The sequence below is a fragment of the Geotrypetes seraphini genome, chromosome 1, assembly GCF_902459505.1.
Source record: "Geotrypetes seraphini chromosome 1, aGeoSer1.1, whole genome shotgun sequence".
In the NCBI taxonomy this organism is placed as follows: Eukaryota; Metazoa; Chordata; class Amphibia; order Gymnophiona; family Dermophiidae; genus Geotrypetes; species Geotrypetes seraphini.
The window spans coordinates 271,928,572-271,944,592 of record NC_047084.1 but is presented as its reverse complement, the minus strand read 5'-3'; the positions used below and the strand labels follow the sequence as shown (position 1 = coordinate 271,944,592).

At 47.5% G+C, this 16,021-nt stretch overlaps 1 protein-coding gene across 22 annotated transcripts in view; it reads right to left on the bottom strand.

The window, feature by feature from the left end:
- CTBP1 (C-terminal binding protein 1) overlaps positions 1–16,021 on the bottom strand; it is a 646,630-nt gene that overhangs the window by 21,607 nt on the left and 609,002 nt on the right. The window lies entirely within an intron of this gene.

Sequence of the window (16,021 nt, the reverse complement as noted above, 5' to 3'; positions counted from 1 at the left end):
CCGCCCGACGGAGGAGAGCGTGGTCCCCAGTTAAGATAAGCCAGCTAAGAAGCCAACCCGGGGAGGAGGGTGGGACGTAAGAATATCTGCCTGCTGTCCCTGGATAACACCTGTTACGGTAAGTAACTGTGCTTTATCCCAGGACAAGCAGGCAGCATATTCTTAACGCATGGGTGACCTCCAAGCTATCAGAGAGGGAGGAGAGATGGTTGGCCATTAGGAAAATAAATTTTGTAACACAGATTGGCCGAAGTGTCCATCCGTCTGGAGAAGGCATCCAGACAGTAGTGAGTAGTGAACGTGTGAACTGAGGACCAAGTGGCAGCCTTGCAGATTTCCTCGATGGGCGTGGAACGGAGGAAAGCCACAGAAGCAGCCATAGCTCTGACCCTGTGGGCCATGACAGCACCTTCCAGTGAGAGACCGGCCCGAGCATAACAGAACGCAATACAGGCAGCAAGCCAGTTGGAAAGCGTCCGTTTAGAGACAGGACGACCTGGACGGTTAGGATCGAAGGTCAGAAAGAGCTGAGGGGACGAGCGGTGAGCCCTGGTACGGTCAAGGTAGTATGCAAGGGCACGCTTACAATCCAGCGTGTGCAACGCCTGTTCCCCAGGATGAGAATGGGGTTTAGGGAAAAAGACAGGCAACACAATGGACTGGTTGAGGTGAAAAGCCGAGACCACCTTGGGAAGGAATTTAGGATGGGTACGCAGAACCACCTTGTCATGGTGAAAAACAGTGAACGGTGGATCGGCGACCAGTGCGTGCATCTCACTAACCCTCCTGGCAGAGGTGATGGCAATGAGGAAAAGCACCTTCCATGTTAGAAGTTTGAGCGAAGTTGTGGCAAGAGGCTCAAAAGGGGGTTTTATGAGGGCTGATAAAACCACATTCAGGTCCCAGACGACAGGAGAAGGCTTCAGAGGTGGTTTGACATTGAAGAGGCCTCTCATGAACCGGGAAACCAGTGGATGAGCCGTGAGAGGTTTTCCGAGGATAGGCTCATGAAACGCAGTGATGGCACTGAGGTGGACTCTGATTGAGGTAGACTTGAGGCCAGCGTCGGACAGAGAGAGAAATAGTCCAGTACAGTTTCCACCGCTAATGAGGTGGGATCGTGATGATGCAGTAGACACCAAGAGGAGAACCGGGTCCACTTCTGATGGTAACATTGGAGGGTGGCCGGTTTCCTGGAGGCATCCAAAATGCGACGGACAGGCTGAGACAGATTCTCTGGAGAGGTCAGCCCGAGAGAAACCAAGCTGTCAGGTGGAGCGAGGACAGGTTGGGATGTAGTAGAGATTGATGCTGCTGTGTAAGTAGAGTAGGAAACACAGGAAGAGGAATGGGCTCCCTGGAGCAGGAGGGAGAACCAGTGTTGGCGAGGCCACCGAGGAGCGATGAGAATCATGGTGGCTCTGTCCCTGCGGAGTTTGAATAACGTCCGCAACATCAGAGGCAGTGGAGGAAAGGCATAGAGGAACCGATCCGTCCAGTCGAGCAGGAATGCATCTGGGGCCAGACGATGAGGAGAGTAGAGTCTGGAGCAGAACTGGGGCAGCTGATGGTTGTGAGGAGCTGTAAAGAGGTCCACCTGAGGAGTGCCCCAGAGAGTGAAGATGGAGTGGAGTGTGGGAGGATCCAAGGTCCACTCGTGAGGTTGAAGGATGTGGCTGAGATTGTCGGCCAGGGAGTTCTGTTCGCCCTGGATATAGACGGCCTTGAGGAAGAGACTGCGGGCCGTGGCCCAGGTCCAGATGCGGATGGCCTCCTGACAGAGGAGGGGAGATCCGGTGCCGCCTTGCTTGTTTATGTAATACATGGCGACTTGGTTGTCTGTGCACAGGAGAAGAACCTGAGGGTAGAGAAGGTGCTGGAAGGCCTTGAGAGCATAGAACATGGCTCTCAGTTCCAGGAAATTGATGTGATGTAGACGCTCTTGAGGAGTCCAGAGACCCATTGTGCGCAGATCTCCCAGGTGAGCTCCCCACGCATAGGGGGAGGCATCCGTGGTGATGATCCTGGAGTGAGGGGGCAGATGAAAGAGGAGACCCCTGGAAAGATTTGAGGAGTTCAACCACCATTGAAGAGATTGCTGAAGAGACGATGTCACAGAGATGGGATGAGAAAGAGGATCCGTGGTCTGTGACCATTGGTTGGCCAGAGTCCATTGAGGTGTTCGGAGGTGGAGTTGTGCCAGAGGAAGCACATGGACTGTCGAGGCCATGTGGCCCAGGAGGATCATCATATGCCGAGCTGGAATAGAGCGACAAAGGAGCACCTGACGGCAGAGATGGAGCAGGGTCCGTTGGCGGTCGGAGGGAAGAAACGCCCTCATCAGAGTGGTGTCGAGAACTGCTCCAATGAACTGAAGTCACTGTGTGGGAAGCAGATGCGACTTGGGGTAGTTGATCTTGAATCCCAGGAGATGGAGGAAAGAGATGGTGTGTTGAGTGGCTTGTAGCACAAGCGGAGACGTAGGTGCTTTCACCAACCAATCGTCCAAGTAGGGGAACACCTGGAGGTTGTGAGACCTGAGGAAGGCCGCCACCACAATAAGGCACTTGGTGAACACCCTGGGCGATGATGTGAGGCCAAAGGGTAGCACTTTGTACTGATAGTGGCGGTGCTGTACCTGAAATCGGAGGTAGCGACGTGAAGTCAGATGGATTGGAATGTGAGTGTAGGCCTCTTTGAGGTCTAGGGAACATAGCCAGTCATGTTGAGAGAGAAGAGGGTAAAGCGTGGCCAGGGAGAGCATCCTGAACTTTTCCTTGACCAGGCACTTGTTGAGGTCCCTGAGATCGAGGATGGGACGGAGGTCTCCCGTCTTCTTGGGTACCAGGAAGTAGCGGGAGTAGAATCCCTGACCCCTTTGGTCTGGGGGAACTTCTTTGATGGCACTGAGAAGAAGGAGGGATTGGATCTCCCTCAGGAGGAGTGGAGTTTGGGAGGAATGAGAAGCAGACTCTACGGGAGGATTGTCTGGTGGAAGAGTCTGGAAGTTGAGGGAGTAGCCGTGGCGGATGATGTTGAGTACCCACTGGTCTGATGTGATGGCCTCCCAACGGTTGAGAAAAATTGTGAGGCGGCCTCCGATAGGTTGAGGAAGAGGCACCGAGGGTTGGAGACTGGCTATGCTCTGGAGAAAAGAGTCAAAAGGGCTGAGATGGTTTTGACTGCGGGAGAGGCTTGGCCGGTTGGTGAGACTGTGAACGTGCTTGAGATTGGTGCTGCTGACGTGGTCGGCGAGGCTATTGATGCTGAGGTGGGTTGAGGGGTCTGGCCGAAAACCTGCGTTGGTAGGAAGACTGCTGTTTGTAGGGGCGAGCAGGTGGAGTCTTCTTTTTGGGTTTGATCAGGGTATCCCACCTGGTCTCGTGTGCCGAGAGTTTCTGGGTAGTTGAGTCCAGGGACTCCCCAAAGAGTTCATCACCAAGACAAGGTGCGTTGGCTAGGCGGTCCTGGTGATTGATATCAAGGTCAGAAACCCTCAGCCAGGCCAAGCGCCTCATGGCGACAACCATGGCAGAGGCTCGAGAGGTCAGTTCAAAAGAGTCATAAATGGATCTCACCATAAATTTCCGGAGTTGGAGTAAGCTGGAAATTTGCTGTTGAAAAATCGGGATCTTACGCTCAGGGATGTACTTTTGGATGGAGGAGAGTTGTTGCACCAAATGCTTCAGATAGAAGGAGAAGTGGAAGGTGTAATTATTAGCTCTGTTGGCAAGCATGGAATTTTGATAAAGGCACTTGCCAAATTTATCCATCGTTCTGCCTTCTCTGCCAGGAGGTGTGGAGGCATAGACACTTGAACCCTGGGTTTTCTTTAAGGTGGACTCCACAAGAAGGGATTCATGGGGCAGTTGAGGTTTATCGAACCCCGGGATAGGAATGACCCTGTACAAACTATCCAGTTTTCGAGGGGCACCCGGTACCGTGAGGGGGTTTTCCCAATTCTTGTAAAAGGTTTCCCGTAAGATGTCGTGTACGGGTAACTTTAAAAATTCCTTGGGAGGTTGTTCGAAGTCCAGGGCGTCAAGGAAAGCCTGGGATTTCTTAGAGTTGGACTCTAAAGAGATAGATAGAGCTGCCGACATTTCCCTTAGAAATTTTGTGAACGAGGACTGTTCAGGTTTGGAACTGGTATCGACCATCGAGGGTTCCTCGTCTGTTGATGAAGCCTCATCATCGGTACCGGGTGGGGATTCTTCCCATAAGTCCGGGTCCCTGACGTCGGTGTGCACGGGGCAGGACGGTGGTGCGGACGGCTCAGTGTGGCGAGTCTTAGAGAGAGATTTGCCAGAGCGCATCGAGACGGTACCGGGGGAAGAAGACCGGTGCCGGTCCTGTCACGGGGGGACTGTTGTCGGTCTCGATGTCGGGGAGGGTCTGCATCAGAGCGGGGTTGCACCGGAGGATGAAGTGGTTCAGCCGCGAGTACCGGCCTGGAGGTGTTCAACGGTACCGATGGTGTCGACACCAGTGGTATGGTGCGAGGCTCGGGCCGGTCCGGTACCGGAAGGAGCGGGGCCAATATTGCGGGCAACAAGTGCTGGAGTTGCTGTTGAAGTTGTTCCTGCAATTGACTATGGAGTATGGCCGCAATGCGGTCGTACAGAGGAGGCACCGGTATCGCTTTTTTCTTTTTCGGTACCATAGGTGCCGCTCCATGCCCTGGCGATGAGGAGGCCGATGACGAGGCACTCACCGAGATTGGGGCGGAGCGTTTGCGGGGTCGGTATGATGCCGGGAGGACCGGCGTCGCCAGTGTGGCAGGAGGGCGCTCAAGGGAAGTGGAAGGCTTCTTAGCCGGCTTACCTGGTGTCAGCGACCCCGAGGATGGATCAGGCGTCGTCGAAGTAGTCGGTGCCGACTTTTGTGGTGCCGATGACGGCGCAGCCGATTCCATGGCAGACCCGGTACCGAACAGGATGTTCTGTTGGATCTGTCTATTTTTTAAAGTACGTTTTTTAAGAGTAGCACAGCGGGTGCAGGTGTCAGCCCGATGCTCTGGACCCAGGCACTGTAGGCACCAATTGTGCGGGTCAGTGAGAAAGATCGGGCATGCACACCGCTGGCACTTCTTAAAGCCCGGCTGAGGGGGCATGAAGGGAAACACGGCCTCCGCAAAATCAAAACCGGAGGCCTGTATGGTGGCAACAGGCCCCGCCGGGGCCGGCCTGAAAAATAAAAGAAAATAAAGTTTTGTTTGTTTTTTTTTTACAAAAAAATAACGAAAAAGAAACCCGAAGGGAAAAAGAACAAAAAAGGAAGAATTTCGCGAGCGGGAAGGCAAAATCTGAAATTTCAACGGCCGTTGAAACACATGCGTCTTCTTCGCTCCGCGGAAACGAAGAAACTGGGGACCACGCTCTCCTCCGTCGGGCGGGAAGGCACTCGCGCATGCGCGGTGCGGCCAACTAGAACTTTCTAGTTAAAAAGGTCCGTACCGGGGCTCCGTCGGTGACGTCACCCATGCGTTAAGAATATGCTGCCTGCTTGTCCTGGGATAATAAATTTATCTTGCAACAAGGAAGAGTCCTCAGTTAGAATGGATAGCAAAATTCTGGTCAATGAAAGCTATGAACATAGTGCATACAGTATAAGAAAGCTATACCATGCAAGCTAATCCAAGAAGCTTGCTGCTTGAAAGACAGTAAAGAAATCCAGCGTGCCCGTGAACTCCTCTGGACTGTAATGAAAGCATCTCCTAAGAAGCCTCCTAGAACAGAAATAGGCACCTCTGGTCCTCAAGTGGCACAGGTTACTCAGGGTTTTCAAGATATCCATAAAGAATATGCATGAGGCAGCAATCCACAAACATTCAAAGTAGCAAACAAAATGAAGCAGACCAGCAGGTGTAGAGACGCAATTTATTTCAATTTGATTAAAATAAATACTCTCTGTCTATATGTGCTGGTCTGCTATGTTTTTTTTTTTTTTTTGCTTTGCTACAATGGAAGTAGTATACAAATTTATCTCATGCCATATTCATTGTGGATATCCTGAAAACCTTACCAGCCTGTGGCACTTAAGGACTGGAGTTGCTGATCCGTATTCTAGTATGGGAAAGCTCTGAATCAGCTAAGCCAGCAGCCACAGCTCTCCCCTCTTAGCTGATCATGGCTCTGGAGCCGCCATCAGCTGAGCAGAATGCTGCCTAGCGGCACCAGGGACAATTCCTTCTCTCTTTTATGGGGCTACTCCCCACAAATAGCATGCATATGATTTGCATGCTATTTGTTTGTGCATAGCCCTGTAAAAGAAAATAAATTCCAACACAGTATTTTTCACCGTTTTGTCAGAGTGTTATGCATTCTGCCCTCAATCTTTGTCTGAGAATATGCTTTTGCAGGAAACCCAATACAAGGTCCTGAAGCATCTCTATGGATAAGAAAGAAGCTGGATATATTGACTGCATTAGGATTTGAGATCTCATCACAGCTTTCTCATTTTTTTCTAGTTACAGGACATAACATGCATCATAATACTCACGTGGCCTAACATTTGTAAGAAGGCTTTGACTATGATAGGTCACGTGGCATTAAACATTCTGTACATGAATCATTGGGTTTTATCATCTGTCTTGTGGCAGAAAACTTTCTTCTGAACTGTATCTAAAATACCTCCTATGAAAAAATAAATTGTTTGTTGCTTCAAGAGTTAATTTTTCAAAGCTGGTGCAAAATCAGACTATGAAAAAAGCATATATTTTGTGTCTGGGCATCAGGACTAGGTAGTTTAAGTTTGCCAGAAGCCAGTTGCAGAGATATAGAAAAACGAGCTTACTCACTGGTGCAGGTGAGTAGCTAGAAAAAGGTATTTGGTGAAGCTGAAGAGAAATATGTTTTACTGATAATAACCAGTATGCAGAAGGAACCTAAGAAAGTTTCTTCGGTTTGCATATATAATTAACTTTGCAATCTACTCTCCTTTATTCAAGTATGAAAAAAATGGAAGAGTGTAGATTTTATGGGACATAAAGGCCCTGATTCTCCAAAGTGCGTCCCGATTTTAGGCAGTGTAGGCGTCCTACAGCTGTCTAATCAGCCAATCGAGATGTACGTTTTTAAAAAAAATGCTCCCAAGGCAGGCCGCCTATATTGAAGGCGAGGCCCGACCGCCCCCCCCCGACACTACCGATCGCTGGCAGGAGGGTGCCCAATCCTTCCTGCCAGAAGATGCCCCCCGACACTACCGACCGCCCCCCCCCCCCCGACACTACCGATCGCTGGCAGGAGGGTGCCCAATCCCTCCTGCCGGAAGACGCAGCCCCCCCCGCGCTAACAGCCCTCAAACCTCCCCCCAACCAAACTAACCTTTCCTTGTTGGCCAGACGGGACTTGCCCGTCCAGCCAGCAGGCCAGTCTCTTCGAAATGAGGAGGGCCCGCCCCTTTCCGGCCCATCCTTCCGAAGCCTAAGGCCTGATTGTCCCAGGCTCTATAAGCCTGGACCAATCAGGCCTTAGGCACAGCGGGTCCGCCCATCCCCACTAAGTCTAAGGCCAGATCTACTTGATGAATTACAACCCAGCTTTCTATTCCTAACCACACTATGGATACCAATGCAAGATAACCCCAGATTACAAATACTTTGCCCAGTGCATTACATAATCAGAGCTGGTTGCAGGGGTGGCAGTCTGGCGATACTGCACAAATCATCTTTTCACATCAAAATTATGGAAACTATAACTCTCATCTCACTAGAACTACCGTATTTTCACGCATATAACGCGTGCGTTATACACGGTTTTTACAAACCGTGCATAACCTTGCGCGTTATACGCGTGAGCGCGTTGTACAAAATTTTTTTGCATAGTCCCCCCCCGATGTCCGATTCACCCCCCCACAGGACCGCTCGCACCCCCACCCCGAAGGACCACTCACACGCACACGCACCCCGAAGGACCGCTCGCACACACTCCCACCCGCACCCCCACCCTGAAGGACCGCTCGCACCCCCACAGCCTCCCGACCCCCCCCCCCCCCGTCATGTAGAAGTTCCTACCGGTGTCCTGCTGCTTCCTCTTGGCGGTCCTGGCCCTTCTGTGAGCCCTGCGCCTGCGCTGCTTCTTCCGGCGGTCGCGCCCTTTCTCTGATGTCAAGCCCTCTTGCCCCGCCGACTCCCCGACACGATCAGGACAAGAGGGAGCTCAAGCCCTCTTGCCCCAGCCAACCGCGGCACCCCCGACACGATCGGGGCAAGAGGGAGCTCAAGCCCTCTTGCCCCCCCGACACGATCGGGGCAAAAGGGAGCCCAAGCCCTCTTGCCCCGCCGACTCCCCAACAATATCGGGCCAGGAGGGAGCCCAAGCCCTCCTGGCTCTGGCGACCCCCCCCCCCCCCCCGCTAGTTGTTCGGGCCAGGAGGGAGCCCAAGTCCTCCTGGCCCTGGCGACCCCCCCCCCCCCCGCTAGTTGTTCAGGCCAGGAGGGAGCCCAAACCCTCCTGGCCACGGCGAACCCCTACCCCCACCCCGTACTACATTACGGGCAGGAGGGATCCCAGGCCCTCCTGCCCTCGACGCAAACCCCTCTCCCCCAACGACTGCCCCCCCCAAGAACCTCCGACCGCCCCCCCAGCCGAACCGCGACCCCCCTGGCCGAACCCCACGACACCCCCACCCCCCTTCCCCGTACCTTTGTGTAGTTGGCCGGACAGACGGGAGCCAAACCCGCCTGTCCGGCAGGCAGCCAACGACAGAATGAGGCCGGATTGGCCCATCCGTCCCAAAGCTCCGCCTACTGGTGGGGCCTAAGGCGCCTGGGCCAATCAGAATAGGGGACATGGCACATGGGGACATATCAAGAGAAAAAAGGGCAACATCTCGATTGCTATCCAATATCTGATTCATGTGATTTAGTAAACCTAAAAGTGTACGCTCTGTGGAGTGATGTGGATAAAAGGCTGTCTGGCGAGGGTGTAATACATTTGTTTTTGTTAGAAAATCTGATAATTGAATAGCGACTACTTTTTCAACAATTTTAGAAACAAACAGCAAATTAGAAATTGGTCTATAATTAGCCATGATATTAGGATCAGAATTTTGATGCTTTAACAGAGGAATAATTATTCCTTTTTTCCATTCATGAGGAAAATCACCAGCAGAGATAAGAGAGAAGCAGGAATAGGATCAGTTGGAGGAGATTTAAGTTTTACAAGTGTAATTATTTTCTTCAGAGAAGTACTAGTTTGAAGATTAAAAGAACCTGGAAGATGTACTAAGCCAAATCGTCAATAAATCACCTGTACTGGATGGTATACATCCCAGGGTAATGAAAGAACTCAAACATGAAACTGTTGATTTGTTGTTAGTGATCTGTAACCTGAAAACTGGAAGGTGGCCAACGTTTCACCGATTTTTAAAAAGGGTTCCAGGGGAGATCCAGGGAATTACAGATTGGTAAGCCTGACCACAGTGCTGGGCAAAATAGTGGAAACAATTATAAAAAAATAAAATTGTGGAACACGTATACAAACATGATTTAATGAGAAGAGTCTGCATGGGCTCAGCTGAGGGAGGTCTTGCCTCACCAATTTGCTTGACTTCTTTGAAGATATGAATAATCATGTGGACAAAGGCGAGCCAGTTGATGTAGTGTATCTAGATTTCCAGAAAGCTTTTAACAAAGTTCCTCATGAGAGGCTCCTGAGAAAATTAAAGAGTCATGGGATAGGAGGCAATATTCAACTGTGGATTAAGAATTGGTTATCAGACAGAATACAAAGGGTACGGTTCAATAGCCATTTTTCTCAAAGGAGGGTGGTAAATAGTGGTGTGCCGCAGGCATCTGTACTGGGATTGGTACTCTTTAACTTATTTATAAATGACCTGGAAATTGGAACTATAAGTAAGATGATTACAATTGCAGATGACACTAAACTGTTCAAAGTTGATAAAATGCATGTGGACTGTGAAAAACTGCAGGAAGACCAGGCATCCAAACAGCAGATGAAATTTATTGTGGACAAATGCAAATAGACTCACATTGGGAAGAATAATCCAAATCATTTCTAACCCTATTTCCTTTTGTCTCCCGTCTGTCTGTCTCATTTATTCCTTTTTAATATGCCAATTATTAGTTGATGTTTCTTTGTAATTGTTTTCTTTTTGTAAGTATTAATGGTATTGTTAATGGCATTTTTATTATGTTCATGCTCTCTTTTTTTTTTTTAAATTGTAAACTCGCTTAGAAATTAGATAAACGATTAAATCAAATTTTAATAAAACCTTGATGCTAGGGTCCACCTTGGGAGTCAGCACTCAAGAAAAAGATTTGAATGTCATCGTGGACAATATGCTAAAACCTTCTGCCCAATGTGTGGCAGCGGCAAAGAAAGCAAACAAGATGCTAGGAATTATTAGAAAAGGGATGATAAACAAGACTAAGACTATTATAATGCCTCTATATTGCTCAATGGTGTGACTTCACCTTGAATACTGCGTTCAGTTCTGGCTTCTTATCTCAAAAAAGATATAGCGGAACTAGAAAGGGATTAAAGAAGAACGACCAAGATGATAAAGGTGAAGGAACGCTTCTCATATGAGGAAAGACTAAAGAGGTTAGGGCTCTTCAGCTTAGAAAAGAGATGGCTGAGGGGAAATATGATTGAAGTCTACAAAATCCTGAGTAGTGTAGAATGAGTACAAGTGGATCGTTTTTTTTTACTAAATCAAGATTTACAAAGACTAGGGGACTCGAATCTACAGAATAATACTTTTAAAATCAATTAAAGTTAATATTTTTTCACTCAGAGAATAGTTAAGCTCTAGAATGCGTTGCCAGAGGTTGAAATGGGAGCGGTTAATGTAGCTGGTTTTAAAAAAGATTTGGACAAATAACTGGAGGAAAAGTCCATAGTGTGCTGTTGAGACAGACATAGAGGAAGCCACTGCTTGCCCTGGATCAGTGGCATGGAATGTTGCTACTATTTGGATTTTTGCCTTTGACTTAGATTGGCCTCTGTGGACAAAGGCGAGCCAGTTGATGTAATGTATCTAAATTTCTAGAAAGCTTTTGACAAAGTTCCTCATGAGAGCCTAGATGGACCACTGGTCTGACCCAGTAAGGCTATTCTTTTGTTCCCCACCAGTCCAGCTACACCCACCACAACAAATCCACCTACAGAAATACCAGCAGACAGATATTAGAATGATTTTGAAGAGATTAAATTCGAAGACAAAAAATAGTTTCTCCTAAAATACTCCACAAAGCATGCTGCAACCTCAACACTGCCACCTTACCTAATCAAGACAGCCACCCCAACAACCATATGAAAATGAACTCATTCGCTCAACTATGACCTAAAAACTGGCCTTTTCCCCAAATCAGGAGGAGGAATTCTCTTAACGCCCATTCCCAAGAACCCAAAACTCAGTCCTTCTGATGTGACCAATTATTGGCCAGAAGCTTCCATCCCTCTGTTTATCAAAATGATAGAAGGATACGTCACAAAACAACTCCAATGCTACTTACAGTGCTACAATATCCTCCACCCTTCACAATCGGGATTCAGGAAAAATCATAGCACTGAGGTAATGGTCGCAGCACTAGTAACATATGGTAAAGATCTACTAAGCAAGGATCAAAGCACAATCATAATCTAATTTGACCTAAGCAGCACATTTGACCAAGTAGACTTCGATCAAATATCCGAGATCTTCATTGATTTTGGATTTAGCGACCTAGACCTTTCCTGGTTCCAAGGCTTCATAACCACTCGGCAATATGTTGTATGTAAGGATGGTGAACTTTCTGACAGTTGGCACCCTCACCGCGGGGTCCCCAAAGAATCCCCACTTTCACCATCAGTGTTCGACCTTCTAATGCAATCCTTGGGAGCCAACCTAGATTTCACACAAATAAAACATTTCACCTATGCAGATGACATAACGATCATGCTACCAGTAATGGCTGCATTAGCCAACACCCTCACCACCATCAAAAAATGTGTCCATATCTTAGAAAACTGGACCTCAATATGCCACCTCAAACTATTAATAAAAAATGCTCTGTAGGATAGTACCAACCTCGAAGTTTTGCTTTCCAGAAAGTGATAAACAATTGCATTGTTCTAAGATGCTGAGAAAAACCAATACAGACAAGCTGATGTCAGAAAATAGAAGGAAATAATGCCCATAACATAGGCACAACTGGAAGGAAATAAGCATCAATGCATAACTCCCTCTAGCAACTGTGCTGTCACTAGTGTAAATAGTTTTTGTTGCTCTAGAGTAGACCTCAGGGTTAAAGCCACCTCATTGCACACTTGTTTATTAATTGTACTAGATCTGTTCATCCCACTGGCTGAACACTCATTCCTTGGAGTCAGTTTAACTTCCTGCACATTTAAAAGGATTCTGTGCCAAAATAAGCCCTGTTCCTGTCTCTCCATCCCATTTCAAAGGTACTATTGCTACTCTCATTACTACCCCATTCACACCAGTGTGCCTGCTGCCTTCTCGTCACTCCTAATACTTTAGAAGAAGTGAGAGTCTCACCTTGCACTTATGGTACTGCAAGAGTGGGCTTAACCGGCAGAGCCAGAACAAAACCGTACCAGGTAGACAGCAGAAGAAAGAAAAAGGGAGGGAGAGGGTTGAAAAAAGGAAATAGATAATTCTCAAAGGGACTGCAAGGACTGAGGACAGAACTCAAGTAAGATATCAGACCCTGAATGGGAGAGACCAACCAAGCACAGGAGAAGGAAAAGGAAGAGATTATTTCTAGGGAAAGGAAGAAAGTGAATAAAGAATTATTATAGAAGGAAGAGAAAGGATATCAGCAAAAACTGAACATACTGATGTGAGAAGGAATGATGATATAGAGATCAGAGGTGAAAAGGATTAAACGAATAAAGCCAGCAGCAAACAGGAAATAAAACAAATCAGAGGCACAGAAAGACTAAAGAGAATCTTTTAATTTTCGTCAGGGTTCAGCTTGTTTCTCATATTTCAAAAAAAGATGGAATTAAATGGCTGTATTCTGTATCTATTTATTGTTCTAGTACATATTTCTGTTGCTCTATTTTTGGAGGGCAATCCTCTTCTTTTCTTTATTTTCCATTGAAGACCTTCCTTCCTGTTCCCTGGAGAAGACAACTGTGATCCCAAGAGAAAGGCTTTCCCATTTCACCAAAAACATGTATTCTTGTACAACAAGTATAACAAATCCCCTGCGACGGCACCATGGTGACTAGAAAGTTATCTCTGATACCTAGGAATTTATGCTTCTTTAACGTTTGTTTTTTTTATTGAGGGAGTGATGCCACTACAGCTGCAACCATTATTGGGGATGGAATTTCCTCCATCATAGATCTGAGAAAAATACCTCATCCCTTACTTCAAAGGAGATAATGGTGACGGAAGAAGTGATTGAAAGGTCTCAGCCACTGGCTCCCAAATCCTAAGAAAATTTGTCCAGGCATGCCTCATTGTATAATTAAACACTGCAGAAGCATATGAAGCTGCTTCTTTGGTTCAAGTTTAAGGGAGGAATTCACCAAGCAGCGTTAGGGCTTTAAGTCACGGTAATTGGCCCTTATCATGACAACTACAGCTCTAATGCAACTTTACCAAATATAGCACAGTGACATTTAAATTGCTATGAATTCATGAGATCCAAAATATGCAAATGTGTGTTTTGCATCTCATTATTTATGCAAATTCCCCAATGTGACTTGTGGTGATATGCCACAAGTCGTGTTAGGGTCCAAAAACCAAGGTATAATAACCCCGACTTTTTGCTAGTTATTTTACCATCCAGGAGCATTGGGCCACGGTTCCTGGGCTGTGGCACTGAGTTTCCCCCTAATGATCTTGGGCTGCAGTGGTGAGTTACTTATATGGAACTAAGACCCCTAGAGTTAGTTAAGTGAGACTGCCGCTAGGGGAGCTATTTTGAGGTTGGTGCTACAGTAGCCAGAAGCGATAGTGTGTATGTATGAATCAACTAACTTCTACATTGTTCTACATTCCGCCCAACAAATGAAGCAATGCCAGCCAAGATTTCTCCGAATTCCTCCTCCTAAACACCTCAAAAGACAAATATAATCTTCTTCTGGGCGACATAAATCTCCACCTAAAACGCCAAGAATCCCCATCAGTCAAGGAAGTACTCTCCCTCTTAACTTCCTTAGGATTCCGCATACCCCCCTACCCCCACCCATCAGAAAGGCCACCACCTAGACTTAATCTCCTTCTCCTCCAAAGACCCACCCCCTCCCCCATTTCCCTTACAAAAGTATCCTAGACCGACACAATCTAGTCAGACCACCTTCTCACCAACTTCCAACTACTCTGGAACAATATGAAGCCTAACCTAACAGTCAACCATAGAAAGAATGCCCCAACCACAACCTTCAGACCCTCCCTCAATCCCACTGAATTCTGGTCTCACTTCACATTATTACCCATTCCTGACACTAATAAGGACTTTCCTGAATACTGGAACAACACCAGTACCATGATCCTTGATAAAATTGCTCCGCTAAAGAAAGGTAAAAAAAGACGACAAATAATAGATGGATAATACGACATGGAACCAACAACACTTAAACGAAAGGCACACCAACTAGAAAGAATCTGGACCAAAATAAAAAACGAGAATGAAAAAGCAATCTGGAGATCCAAGATACATGAATACAAAAGAATTTCAAAAGAAAAAAGATGCACCTATTATTCAGCCAAAATAGGCTCCCCCACAACCAACAGTAAGGAACTCTTCAAACTTATTAACACGTTGTTCGATGTTAATCACCATAAAAGATCCCTCCCATCTGTGGAGTCCTTTGCATCTCACTTCAAGACAAAAATCCTCATGCTAAGCGCACCCTTCCAAAACTCTTCCCCCCTCCCATCCCTCCCCACTAACCCCCACTTCGACTCCATCCCAGCTGACATGGTCTGGGATCACTCTGAAAATCCCAACTGGTTCCAATTCCTCCAACTCTACAACAAATACGCCCACTTCCACTGCCGTCTCGACAACTGCCCTCCCGTCATCATGAAATCGGCACCCACGCTCTTCAAAGCTCCGCTCTATGACTGGATCACACAAGGGATGGCCAACTGTGAATTCCCAACTGACCTTTATGATCAACGGTATATAAAAAATAAAGAAACTTGAAGGATATCCTGAGTTATACAGATAGTAGGGGTATGGGTTGGAAGGAATATTTTATTTATCTAAAACAAATATTCTGCCAATCCAAAATAAATAAATTTGTCCTCAGCAAACTGTAATAGCACCTGATAGTTGCATTTCTTTTCTGGCAATAGCACTTCCCCCATCCCCCAACCTCACCCCAAGCAGCCCTATCGCTCTCCTCCCCGACTCCCTATTCCAATGCTGATACAATCCACTCTCTTCCTACTTCCTTACCCCAGTGCAATCTAATATCCCAACACTCTCTTGCTGAGGCAGCCCTTTTCTCCCCCACTCTCATTTTCCTCTTTCCACCACTCATTTCACTTTATCACATATTTTCCTCTCCTCATTTCACTATCCTTTATCAATCATTACCTCCCCTGTCCCTTGAACATCCTCTTTCCTAGTCTCTCCAACTCATTCCCCTTTCCTGTGGCATCAGTTGTGCTGTTGCAAGATCACTTCAGCTGATGAAGAGTGGGGATTCCTAACAATTTTCTTTCTCTCTTCCCTTTGCAAGGCCAGAGAATCCTCACCAGTCAAGCTTATCCTGATATTGTTCTCCCCAGTGGTATAGCAGGGGGAGGGGCAACTGGGTACTGGCAGCTCTCCTCCTACCCACCTCTTCAAATCTTTGCCGGCAGCAAGCAACATTCCCTACCTGCTACTTGCACTGGCCTCAGCTTTCCTTCTGACATCACTTCCTGGTTGTGAGACCAGGAAGTGAGGTCAGAGGGAGAGCTGAGACCAGTGTAAGCAGCAGTTGGAGATGCTGCTTGCTGCTGGTGAAGATTTGAAGAGATACACCGGGGGTGGGTGGGGTGGGTGTCTGCATGGCAGGGAAGAGAGCGGGGAGGGGGGGCACAT